We start from the raw sequence: 13784 nt of genomic DNA, 5'->3' as shown, positions 1-13784 counted from the left end.
TTCATCAGCGAACAACGTTCAAACTAAATTTCTCATTATCTCATAACCATTAATGAGCATACCTGAACACCTCCCAAAAGATCACATAATTCTTTCACTGAGTCTGCCCAGGGCGGACTGGGATCCTAGTGCTCAAAGTCAAAAGACACTACATCTCCTCCTTTGTTTAATAAAAAGGTGTAAACAATAGCAGCATGACATTTCTTCAATCAGTCATCAAGGTGCTGGGACAGTTCGGCCAAACTGCATTATATAAGATAGTTGAACTGTATCCGAAGTGGACACTGAGGGTACAGGGTCTAATGTCTGGCCTGGGCCTTCAGGTAGATCTGCCTCATTTGGAGTTACAGGGACCGATGATCATTGAGACGGATATCTGAAATATTACAAGTCCCTTGTGATGGATTTGTCTGGACTTTGAGCCACTTTCATGTGTTCCTTGCACATCACAACTTTCAGGAGTTCAACATCAAACACAGGATCTGTCTTTTGCTTCTATTTTTGCTTGAGGAGAACCCAGTCTCCTTCATTGAAGATGATCTCCTGAGCTCACCCTACGCTGATCAGCCTTTGTACTCATTTGACGTTTTCGAACAGTGTCAATAGCACAAGCCTCTTAATCATTCTGTGCTTGTTCAGGGGCCCACAGTGGTAATTTGGTTGTTATAGCGCTCCCTCACTAGGCTCATATCAACAGTAATCTCAGTGTGTAGTTTAGAATCAAAGTAGGCCATCTCATTCGCATTTTCAATTGTATGCTTTATTCTTTTGAAGCTGTGGTCACATTCTGAGGACCATCAGAACTGGCCATTTCGTTTGGTCAGGTCTCGCACTTTGGCACCAACTGTAGCAGAGTCACAAATATACCTTGAACAATAGCTGGCTATGCCAAGAAGGGTAGAAACATGGTGACATCCTGTGGGGGACTGGTGGCTGGCGGTGCTGGTGCTTCATCTGGATCAGGAGTCCATCTACCCCCATCAGAAAATATGTGCTCAAAGAACTTGTTTGGTTTTGTGATATTCACACTTTTCTGCATTAAACATTTGTAAGTAACTGAAAAACCTTTTGAGAACCTTATCATGCTTCTTCTGTGTAGTTCCAAATACCAGTATTTCATCACTGTAACTGAAAGCATGCGTAAGAAGTTGAATTATTCTACATATGACATCTTGGAATATTTCTACAGCAGATGAGACTCCAAAGATCAATCTATTGTATCTGAACCATGAGTCAAAAAAGTGTTAATCTACCCACAGTTTTCTTCCAGTTTGAGTTGATGGTATCCCTTGTTCAAGTCAAGACAGGAGAAGATTTTGGGTCCGTTCAGCTACATGATTGTACCACAATGTCTTTCTCTCTCAATTGCTTTGTTGGCTTGGCATATATCCACGCAAATGCACAATGCACCTCCACTGTCCTTTTATGGCACAACTACTATGGGCAACATCCATGGTGTGGGAACATTAGAGCCCTCAACGATGTGTTTTAATAGCGCTTCTAGTTCCTTCTCGACCGCTTCTTGTAGGTGACACTATTCTACGGTGCTGCTGTTCAACAGGCTGGAAGTCTTCATAAAGGGAAAGTTGCACCTTTATTGTCTTGAGACATCCTAGGCCATGAAATAGCAACAGGAACTGATTCACAATTTTGGATTACGTATTTAGGTTGTAATTGTAAGGTATCAGTCCCATGTCAGCAGCAGTTGTAAAACTAAATAGGCATGCACTGGATGAAGTACCTTGAAAAACTTGGATTGGGGTCTACACAGATGTCTTCATATGCCTCAAGGTATGCCTCAAGGTCGTTGTGAATGATCCATGACTCTGCAAGGGTTTGTAAGCAGCGCATGTGTACACTTTCGCATTTGACACCTTGTGTCATGGTATAGGTAACAGACTGTTAAATTGTTTAACTGGTATGATGTTGATCAATGTACCTCTGTCAATTACAAAGGTTATGGGGCAGCTGTTGACTTTTAGTTTGATTTTGGGGAAATGTCAAGATGAATTCTTTTGTTACCTTGACTCACTTGTTTTTGTCATTTGTTTGTCTTCTATGCTTGCGGCAAGGCCCACATGTGCATGTTGTTTTCTTTAGATATGATCATTGTACTTTCATCCTCTTCACTGTGTCCTGATGGTGATGTCGAGGAATTCTTGCAGGATGAACTTGATGACTACTGACCTCATTTAACTTCCACCTGTGCATTTCGTCTTTATGGGTGTGGTGAGAATGTTTCTGGAAACTTCTGAAGTCCATTTTCTCAAATTGGTTTCTCTTCTGCTATGCAAACCGTTCTGAAGTAAATATCCTTTCCTTAACCTTTGCATGTCTCTGATGGCTGGACATTTGCTTTCACGTGGAAATGAAAATCCACATAGGAAACAGTCTTTCCTTCTTCAGGGATACTGACTTACAGGCATCTACTTGGTGCTTGTGTTTACTCTTCATGATTAACGCTGGTTCACTTTTTGCTGTTCCCGCACCCATGTAGGTGGCCTGCCAATCCGCCTGCTCATAAATTCTGGAAGCTATCAGTATTTTTTTCTAAACTGAAAGTCTCTCTCAACATGCATCTTCTAAACAAGTCTGACAAACAACCATCAATGATTCTAAGGTGCATTGCTTCTTCATCATTACATTCATTAAACTTACAGTGTTTGGTAAGCACATCTAGGGCCAGATGTAGGAGGCAGTTTTGCCCATTCTGTGTCTATGGAAAAATGTGTTTGTACATATGGCCCTTAGTCTCTTAACAAACTCACCCATTCTTTTCAACAAGTCTCCCTTGATTGAAAATGTACCGTTCACAGTTTGGCATTGGATTGAACTTGGCTCCTAATGCTTCTTTGATGTGACAGTACAACATTGTCTCGGTCTGTGGGATTTTCTTTAGCACTTCTTTTACTCAATCACCAGTAAGATTCCTTAAGTATTTCATGATTTTCTCATCATTTAAGTCTTCCAGAGCATCTCTGAAGTAATCCAAAGTCTTGATCCATGTAGTCCATCTGGCACCAATATTCTGCTTTTTGGCAGTATCAAATGGAGGCAGAGGTTTCAAGAATGCAGCAGCACTGTACTTCGTGATTCTGTGGCAGCCGACTGAAAAAATGCACTATTTTGAAGATGGCTTCGGTTGTTTCTATGGCAACCAACAACCTAGCAAGCACAACCCATGTCCGCTCTTGAGTCACCTCACCCAATTTTGAGGCCATAAGGGTGGTGAGAAAAGCTCACTATTCGTACCCGTTGTCTCTGCCTTCTAGCGTTATATCAGGTTGCTGCTGCCTTTTATGTTTACCCGTTTGTCGCTGCCTTCTAATGTTATATCTGGTTGTCGCTACCTTTTATGTTGTACCTGGGTGTCACTGTCTTTAGCGTTCTCTTCGTATGAATGATGGCTTGGTGTTGTGGCACAACATTGCATTCTCTCAGCCTGGCCAGCATGTCTTTGCAGGCGTTTCCAACAGTGCTCAACTGCTAGGCCTTCAGCTTCCCCACAAGGTCTTGTACAGGCTGGAGAAGAGCTTGCACTCCACATATGAAGGCTTGTTTGCACTTGCGTGGGGCTCATGTGGCATGCACAAGCAGTTTGCTATATCCTTGCAAACTCTCAGGGAGAGCAGTCTTATTTCTTCGGGCACGTCTCCTACTCCTTGCCAGTTGTTGCATCTTCCCCAGCTCGGGAACATGCACAACAGTATGCCACACATGGAGCTTGTAGCCAACGTCTTTATTCCTCAGCACTCAGCGTACAACGTTCAAACTATACTTCTCATTATCTCATAACTGTTAATTACCACACTTTAACACCTCTCAAATGATGATGTAATTCTTTCACTGAGTTAGCCCAGGGCCGTGGGGACATTACAGTTTCTTCTAATTTCTTCATTCTGTCATACATTTTGGACCAAATGTCCTCTGGTTCATACTCTCTGAGTTTTCTTTTTCTTCCTCTCGTTGCTGACAGCTTCTTCATACACCTATAAATTCTTCTGCTTTCTCCTACATTACCAAATCACTCATCACTTTTGAAAACTGTTTCCCAATTTCACTAATCACTAAGTTAACTCCTTCCAGTGTACCTGAGTAAAGAACCTTTATCTCACCCTTAAGTGTAGTGATGTTTGAAACATAACTGTTAATTTGATAACTATTGACAGGCACATACATGCAACATTATTGTACACACAACATGGTACAGACTCCACCTTCTTTAGCTACTAATATATGGAAAGCAAGCCTATTCGGCATAACGACAGCTTGCATAGCTATTAGCTTTTAGTTTTGTTTGTTTTCAAAATACATTTTATTGCAGTTTTGTCATTACTAAAGTATAGCCTTAGCTTAATTACAATCAGTCATTAAACCCCTTGCAATGCATTGTCCCATCGTTAGTGCAGTGCACCATGGCCAGTGGTGTGGTTTGCCCAAGTCTAGACACCAAGACCTCTTGGGGGGACTGGGATGTTGGGGAGTCATGCCTGTGGCTTGCTAGCAGAGTTGTGTGACCTGTGTTTTGGGAATGAGGGATTGTGGCCTAACGGAGGGAAGGGAAATGAGGGGGGTGGGTCGAAGGGCAGGGGGTTCTGTCAGCTGGTGGATTGAAGGACAGGACCAATAGTATGGGGTAAGAGAGTAGGTTATCGATTCAGGATTGGAGGGTCAAAGGGGCAGCAATAAAGTCAGGGGTAGTGTGAGTCCTCCTTTGAAGCAGTCAATTTTTCCAGCAGCTTCGCCCATGCTAGAGCTCTTGGGCCTTCTCGCAGTATTGGACTCTGACTTCCACCTCTGCCCAGCAGTCAAAAGCGGCTCATCATTGTGTGTTGCTTGGGGGAGTCTGGCTCCTCCATTGCATTGCGGTGGTGCTTTTAGCACCCAGGTCTATTGCAGCATAGGCAAGAGTCATCAGTGTCTGAAAATAATATATGTATTTTTGCTGCGGACAGATATGCTCTCTGAAGGATGAAAAGTTGTATTAAGTGGAACTGTGCATTGTGGTATACCTTCTGGGGATATTCCAGGGCTGTGAAGCATTCCTTCTCCTTATGAACTTGGCCTAGCTCTGTCTCCCACACATCTCTGAGAGACATGAGGGAGATCCCTGAATGGTTTGTCAAAGTTCTATTGATCCAGGTGGTAAGGCAGCATCTAAAGCCTATTGTGTGTAATTGTCAACATCAGGTTAGTGCGCGCTCTACAGGCAACTAAAATGCAAAAACCCAGCCTTTATGCAACAGCGTAATTCATGCATTGTGTTTATATGTAGTCTGTTAACCTTTTGCATTGCAGACTTTAGCCTTGAAAAACACTATTAATTATGTTTGCAATAACTGTTCTTTTGCAAGGTATTGCTGCAGACTTACTTAGTGTGTTAGGGTGTGGTCCCTTTCTAGGACCTTCCAAAAGCTCTCTCTGCAGCATGACTGGGTGTGGTTGTGGGCTGGGCCAGACTCTATACAAGGGAGCCAACCCAGTTCCACCTGCTCATTATTCAGAGGTCCCCGTTCAGAGCAGCAGCAACTTCCTGAGCTCCTGTTCCGGAGGCCTATTTTGACTTTCCAGGCCTTGCCCTTCATTGTATTGGTGATCCCTGAACAGGGCGGTAAGAAGGAGGTTGGGCTGGGCCCCCAATCCCGTTTTCAAAGGCATTCGAGTTTTTGGGCCTAGCTTTCATGTTGAAAGATTTTCCTTGTGCGTGTGAAGGTGCTTGTGGTTTTCTGGCATTTACATGGTGGCATTCGAATCGGCAAGACGGGCGATTCATTCCTGGCATTAAACTCTTGTTATTCAGTGTGCGCTACCATTTCTTGGCATTTGCATGGTGGCATTTGAATCGGCAAGACGCGCAATTCATTCCTTGAAATTAACTCTTGATACTCATTGTGCGCGACCATTTCTTGGCATTTGCATGGTGACATTTGATTCGGCAAGATGCGCGATTCATTTCCCGCATTTAAACCTTGATGTTCAGATCGCTTACAGAGTGCGCAATCATTTCATGGCATTTGCATTTATTTGTTGGAATCGGCAGTGTGCGCGATTCATTTCCCACATTTAAACCTAGGCGTTCAGATCGCTTACAGTGTGCGCGATCATTTCATGGCAATTAAAACTTTGATGTGTAGTGTTTCCTGAAATGCACACAATTATCCAGGGCTTTTGAATTTTCTGCAAAGGTGTTAAATTCAATGTAAAGAGGCAATGTTTGTTCTTAAAACATAATTCTAGAAGGTTCTTATATTCCTAGTCAATATGTGACATTTAATGAGAAGTTCATATGAAAAGTTGTATTAACCATTCTTGATTCCTTCCTGGATACCTAGACGTCTTGAAGGTCTAGTTATAGTCCTTTCTTAAGTTATCCATGGTTACAGTATGACAATGCTTAGAATCATAGTCTCTTGAGAAGCAATGTGATAATATCTTGATATTGTGTTGTTTAACCTTTTGCTTCCTACATGTCTCCTTCTCAGCTGTTCCCATCCTAATCCCCTTTTTACCCGCTTGGACTCTCTCAGGCTCTGTGATATTTCTATCAGAGTTTTGGAGCTGTCTAGTGGTGGACATGTTGGGAGCGTTCGCCGGCCAAGAAGATCTGGTCTCCCTGACAGTAATATGCTTTTGAACAGATTGGTAGTTGGTTCCACCTCTCCTGTCATTCTGAGGTTGGATAAAGCCATGAGGACCCAGCCATATGTGAGGAATTGTTCCCCTGGCAGGGCTGTCTGTTCAGTATAGTCCACGAAGAGGAGGAGCACTCCATCACGGAACAGGTCATCCAAGGTCTTGTTTCCGACCTGATCGCAGTCGAAGTTCTCTTCTATTAAGGTTGCCATGGCCAATAGAAGGCCCATTAGGGGCAGGGCTGGGGCATTAAAGGAGAGCTCCCGAGTAATCAGGTACACCACCTGTACCAACCTGGAGTATATAATGGGTGACTAGGTTCTAGGGGTCAAGACCTCAGCAGCTGTTCTTGCATAAACAAGGGAAGTAGAAAGCATGTGTCGTTGATGCTAAACCCTGCTATCCAGCAGACAGCCATTGCAGCTAGTAACACTCAAAATGTGGAGCCCCTAGGCCGCCAGCCTCTAGTGACAGTTATAGCGTGGCCTGTTGTGCAATTTATGACTTTGGCGCAACTCTACAAAGTGTGCTTTCCCAGCCACAGGTAACATACCAACGATGAATGTGGACGACAGATTACTGTAGACCTGTAAAACAATATTCAATGTGTAATTGACATAGAAGTATTGCTTTTGGGTTACAAATAAATCCAATAAAGGGATCAGGGGGACAGTGGAAACAGTAACAAACCTTATTTCATTAGTCACCGTATCACACACACACACACACACTGTACTACGAAGAATGAACACTTTTTAGTGAAACATTTTTATTACTACAGGAACAATCTGTTTCTCAGTACATCTAAAACAACTACACAGAATACTTTGAAAATAACAAGAAGGCACAATATAAATAAAGAGATCAAAATGAACATTTCTAGCGCTGTTAAAATGTCAATTAAAAATATCATCTGTAACCTAACACCTTAACGTATACTTCTTTGTGCTATACTAAGAGCATGGAAGGCAGAGCAACTTGCTGTCTAGCATTTCTTGGGGAGAAGAGATGTACTGCATACCTTTTTTGCAGTGAAGGCTTCCTTTATCAGGGGAGGCATGAAGACAGTGTTCCCCGTGAAGGCCAAACAGGTGCTGTCGTAGCAGTCAGCAGGTCTTCCTTTCGTGACTCAGCGTTGTCAGCTTTAGGCGAGATGTAGCATCTGCATTGCGTGAAGTGTGCCAGCAGTAGGTGAAACCTTCTCTGGCAGAAACTTGTGCAATAATCTGGGCAAAGGACCTCTCCTGACTAGTGATCAAGTGGTCATCCTTACATACTAAATCTTATCAGGATTTGGAATTTCTGACATAAGTTGAATAATGTCTGACAGAGATTATGCACATCAAGGTATGCATCCCAGGAGTTTTCTTCTGAGGTAAAAGGTACAAGGACATCAATTCAGACTACACTATTTTGGTTATATGTCTTAACCTTGACATGATGGGAAGTAGACATCTGACCCAGAAAAATGCATATATGTTTTTATCTGCAGTGGAGGCTGCTGAATTTCAAAAGTGCCTTCGGTTGATCAAAGCAAGTGACTCAAGCAAACCCAACTTTCTCTCAGAAGGTTAGGGAGAAGGGAGTTATCCACACCTATACAATTTTGGAAATATAAGTGCAAGTGGCACATTCTACAGAACAATGTATACACTAATTGGTTTAAAATCCAAAGATTCTAAAGAGACATTACTGAAATATTACAATAATTTTATGGTGTGACAGGAAAATCCTAGCCTCCCTGGGACTGTTTGTGTTTCACCACTGTTATGGTAAATGTGAACTACAAAAACATGGCGCAACAGTAGACAACAGTGGAGAGTGTCACACAGCTATACGTGGTGTAAGAACAGTGTAGGCCACAAACCCATGTTAAAGAGAGTAAGGTGAATAGTTCACGTGAGGACGTAACAGAATAAATAACTTGAAAGGGTTGCAGTTAAAGGCCACCTCGTGTTTAGTAAGCATGGAGGAATTTATGGCCCTTGTACACAGGTACATATTCTGTTATCCTAGTTAAACAAGAATGTGATTGAAGGTGGTTGAAGAATAGGAACAGAAGATTGAATTAGCCAAAGGGTACACAAAATCTGATAAAGGGTTTTGGAAGCAACATGATAAAGCATATATACAAATACAAATGTATTCAAGCATGGGGAACGGTTAGCTTGTTAAGCATTGTTAGACCTGCAATAAAGGATGTGTAGATTAAAGTTTAGGGTCACAGGCGGCATGATGGTTTTCCACAACTAATGTATAACTATGTAGTGATTCATTGTTTGACATTTTGTAATGCAATAGTGCCCGACTCTGTATAAACGACGCTGCCTGTGAAGCAGCTAATGGAGTTCAGCTGGTATGGACTTGCCACTCTCCCTGTTGTGACAGTACATAGCTGTTTTTACATTGCCAAGAGGAGTTTGCCTTTCTTTTTATTTTTTAAGTTGCCCTGCAACACCATCCTTAAGAAAAGTTTTTAAAAATGGTGGGAAACAATGTGTTTTCAACACCTTCTCTATGTATTAGATTCTTTAAAGTTTATCCAAGTACTAATATCACCTTTGATCATGGCTTACACTGTATTGCTACAAGGTTCATCAAATGAGAACACTAAATTCTCAGTACTATTAAGTGAATGAAGGTGGACAAGTCAACACATTCAAAGGGAGAGCTGAGCCAATACCCTGGCTTTGCTAGGAGACTCCTTGCACGAGCCATGAAACTGTTTGACATGTTAATCATGCTACAAATGTCATGTAAAATATTATAAAGCCTCTCTAAAGCTAAAAAAAAGTGTATTTCTTTAACACGCTGAAGCATTTCATCTTAGTATATTAGATGATTTCATAAAATGAGAAACATTTAATAGATGTGATTCCACCTTACTACATTAGATTATATTAGTACATTTAGAGGCATTTATTAAAAGTGAAAGTTTTTAAAAACATACTTAGAAATATTAATGCAACTTCTCTCTACCGATGACGAAACCAGTCCTGTACTCAAAGGCAAGTCATTTGTCATGCACACCCTAGAAGTGGCATAAATTGTTAATACACATGGAGCAACTTTAAGATTGTTTAAACAACAAAAACGTTCTTGTACAGCCCACATCCTGAAGTGATTAATTTGAAGATGCTCTCATATGTGATGATGAAGAAAAAGGAAGCATGGCAAAATAAAATAAATGCATAAGATCACACAATACGGTCAACCCTGGGGTTGAAATTGTTAACAGTTTTTTTAATTTCACACTGAGCAATTCAGCCACTAGATTATCTCTTTCTCCCTGTCATTTTACATCAAGCTCTATCTTTAATTTTGGGACATGGAGTGGAAGTGAGGGTGGGAAGCAGAAGTCACACACTGTCTCTAGAGGGGTTACAATTTGTCTTTACCCTTAAAGGTACATATAATCTATAGTGGGATAACTTGCAGAGTGGAGGGTTTTATTGCAAGCTTAGTCAAATTCAAATTGAATCAAAAATTACTTTGAAAGGCTCTGGTATTGCCAAGAGCAAAAACATATCGAGTGAGAAAACGAGTAAGGGGCTGTTTTAAATATTGGCAGACGAGTTATAGATATCCCCACCGCCAAAATATGAATCCCATTATATCCTATGGAATTTAGATTTTGGCAAACAGGATATTCATCATCGTTGTGACAGAGTAGATAGTCCACTAATATCTAAATCAGGCGCTAAGACACTTATGAAATAGGTGGTGTTAAAGGATTAGGACACACTTTTGTTTACGACCATGTGCGCGCGCTTTCTCTTGTCTTGCACTTTATATTTCTGATGCGATATAATTAAGCAGTACAGCTGTTTATTTTTCAGTGCACATGCCTCCTTGCTTAAGATGAATGTTTGCATGGATTCTAACTCATTAGTACCTGAATATTTGCATCAAAGAAGCAGTCTTGAAACTTGCCCTATCAAAGAAAACAAATCTTCACTCTGGGCAACTTTCTTAATGGCATCAAGAAGAGGAGATTTTTTTCTAGTTCTGGACGTGAAGTGTCTGAGGTCATCTATATGATGCTTGCCCGTTATGGAAAGCACCCATGAAGTTTCAGTTAGGGCTGGCTGCTTTCCTTCGGTTTTTCCCACGGAGCATGACAAGTATCTCTGGCTGATTTAGGGATGGTGAAGCAAGTGTCCTGACGTGCATAAAAAACAGTTTGTTGGTGGAAACACACGTAAGCAAGGAGAGTAACATTTAAGAAAAGAGAGTATTGTTATGCTCTTTGCTTAAGTGGCAGTAGGATTACTATTTTTCTTTGGTTTATAAAGTGCGGCGCAGCCCTTGCGCCCACTATTAAAGAGCTGCCACTGTGTACAAGCGTCATCAATCGAATGGCTTGACACATTCACAGTTCTTAGAAAGATAAGGTCAGGTGACACCTGTGTTTAGTAGCAGACATGACAATGATTCTGCATATATTTTGGAAAGAGGGTGACTTCCATTGTTTGAGAGAGGGGGATGGCAACCTCCATTAATCATGATGAAGTTGGGGTCTACATAAGATGGATTCGGACTTTAGGGACTTTATGCCAGACCGACCCTCCAGCACATCGACAGCCAAATAAGCTTGTTGAGGCTCTTGTCTAGGTCGCTAAAGAAATTGCGAGGTAAACACTAAGGGAGATTCACAAAGAAGTACAGCAGCTGAGGGAGCATCACTTTCTTTGAGACAGCAATGCAAACCAACGGGGTCAGCGAGAAACAGCACCTCAAGGCCACCTGTGATTGGAGTGAGCTCACTGCTGCTGTAAGGTTGCCATCAAAGAGATTGCGGTCTTCCTGATACATCTTTATCCATAGGTAACGGGATGATGAGGGCTCCCTAGTGCCAAACTGTTGTGGGAATCCCAAGAGTCAGCAGGAAAAGACATGATTTTGGCCTGTTTAATCAGAAGCCAGATAGCTCTTGAAATGTCGAAAGAAGAACAGATGTCAAAGAGATAGCTGCCTCAAAATCCCTGATGTGGAACAAGTCATCATCTGCCTTGAGAGAAATGGCATGGAGTCTGCCTGGTAAGGGAATGCCCCAACTGGGGCTCGACCTCTGTGCATAGATTGCCATCTCAAGTGCGAAGAGAAGGGGTGAGAGGGGACACCACTGATGCATGCCTTTTCCGACTGGTATAGGTGCGGAAAGGAGGTTTTCAAGGTGAATGCAGACATGGGAACTGAGTACAGTTTGGTTAATGCAAATGCTACAGACACCAAAGCAATGCTACAAGCACCAAAGCGAAGTCCGGTCAGGACCTTAAAAAGATTTTTGGGAGTCAAATGCTTTATTTAGGTCCAAACTAGGGCCATTGCTGGAGGCCTTCAGTGTCTTGCAACTTCCCATGATTCAAATTGATCTCTGTACGTTAAAAGAGATATTGCAGACCAGCACAAGGCCATTTTGGTCCTGGTAGATCAAGTGGGGGAGGATTTGTTGGATTTGAGTTGCTAGTATCTTACTGAAAATGCTCTAATCTGAGTGGGGAAAGGAGTGGTGGTGCGGAGAGGGCAGGACAGGGAAAGACTCACTGACACACACAGAGGAGTCTGATGGAATGTGAACAGAGGATTAGGGGATGGGGCCTAGGTGAGGGGGTGTGGTACCTTGGTGCCCTCCTCCCCCTCAAGAAGCAGACAACAGAAAACTCAGGAAATTCTTGAGTGGCTGCGGGACAGAACTTAGGAGCCAAGATCACGTGCAGTGACGGACTGAAGGATGGACTGCTGCCTTCAATCCCCTGTCCTCCCCCTCTCGGCCTTGTCTCCAGGGGTGGACTTGTCCCCTCCCCCACTTCCTCTCACCCCTCTAGTTTGTTTTGCGCCGTTACCCTTTCTGGGATGTTTGGCCGTGGGCTGCACACTAGGGAATCCTTGGCCTCCTGCCTAGGGGGTGCTCCTTTTTGGATAGGTTGGCTGCCTCCCCACCTTTACGCCCCTCTTCCCCACCCACCTCTGTGCTCTCATGGGATCCTGTAAGATTTGTTTCAGTGCTGCATTTTCATTCTCTTTTCTTGTTATTACCTACGTTCAAGCGCCATTAGCCAATTGAAATGTCTCTTTGACAGTTTTTGTACCAGTCTTGAAAATAGGAGTAAAGAAATTAAAAAAACAAATTGTAATTTGAGGTCAGAATTGCTATAGGGCAGTAGGAGGACAGGTTGTGGGATTTTTGTTAGGTTTAAGTAGTCAGAGTAGCAGGGTTTCCCAAAGGTTGGGGGAAGAGCTCCTGTCACTACCGCCACCTCATGTACAGCCACCAGCCGTACGGCCAGTGAGGCCGTGAAGGTTTTGAAGAACACCATGGACAAGTGGGTTATCCCAGGGGACTTACCGTTTGATATTTCAATAACTGCAGCCCTGATATCCTGAACGGTGAAAAGGGCATTAGTTGCTCTCTTTTCTCCAGGGACAGCCTGGGGAGGGAGGCTGAATGCATATAGTCCCAAACAGTATTGAGTGGAGCGTCCGGTTGCTGTCTATAAAGGTGTCAACAGATACCCTGGAAAGCCCTATGGATGTCCTGCTAGGAGCAGAGCATCTCCCTGTCCCATCCACGAAGGGTCATGACCTGCAGTTTGAGGAATTTTCTGTCCATGAACCACGCAAGGAAGTGCCCAGAATTGTCTACCTCCTAGTGGGCTTGAGCTACATATGATTTGTAGTCAGGCGCCAATGGCGCTTCAATAGTGCCACTTCTGCCTTTTGGAGTTGCACGAGGTATTCACACAGGTCCCTGGCTCTCACTGTCTCCTTCTTCGAGGCTGTCACATCTCACGATATAGCTCACTGGTGGTATTGCAAATGCATAAAGGTTATGAGCTGGGAAGTAGAATGAATAGTACCTGACGCCTGTGTCATAGTGGGGCCAGGCGCCCTGAAGTTACCTGGAGTTACAGTGTGCTAGCAAATTTGTTAGGGTTTGGGCATTAGCAATTGTCGGGGCAAAGGAGGGGGTGCCATCAGTCCAGCCGGGTGTCAAGGATGCTGTTAAAGTCTCTGCTAATGATCCAGGAAAGGTGCACCCAACAGGCTAGTAAGACAGTAAAGTGCTTTGAGAAATCTGACTTGTTTGAGTTAAGAACATGTACACACCTTAGTAGTATGGGAGCCCCATCTAGGCAACCCTCCAGGAA

General features: G+C 43.0%; 1 protein-coding gene across 4 annotated transcripts in view; it reads right to left on the bottom strand.

Moving 5' to 3' along the window:
* Positions 1–13784, bottom strand: part of LOC138261570 (cyclin-dependent kinase-like 4) — a 1634859-nt gene that overhangs the window by 682805 nt on the left and 938270 nt on the right. The window lies entirely within an intron of this gene.

The sequence above is a fragment of the Pleurodeles waltl genome, chromosome 10 (assembly GCF_031143425.1).
Source record: "Pleurodeles waltl isolate 20211129_DDA chromosome 10, aPleWal1.hap1.20221129, whole genome shotgun sequence".
Lineage (NCBI taxonomy): Eukaryota > Metazoa > Chordata > Amphibia > Caudata > Salamandridae > Pleurodeles > Pleurodeles waltl.
Note: the sequence above shows the minus strand (reverse complement) of the source record. Positions and strands in the feature narration are given on the sequence as shown.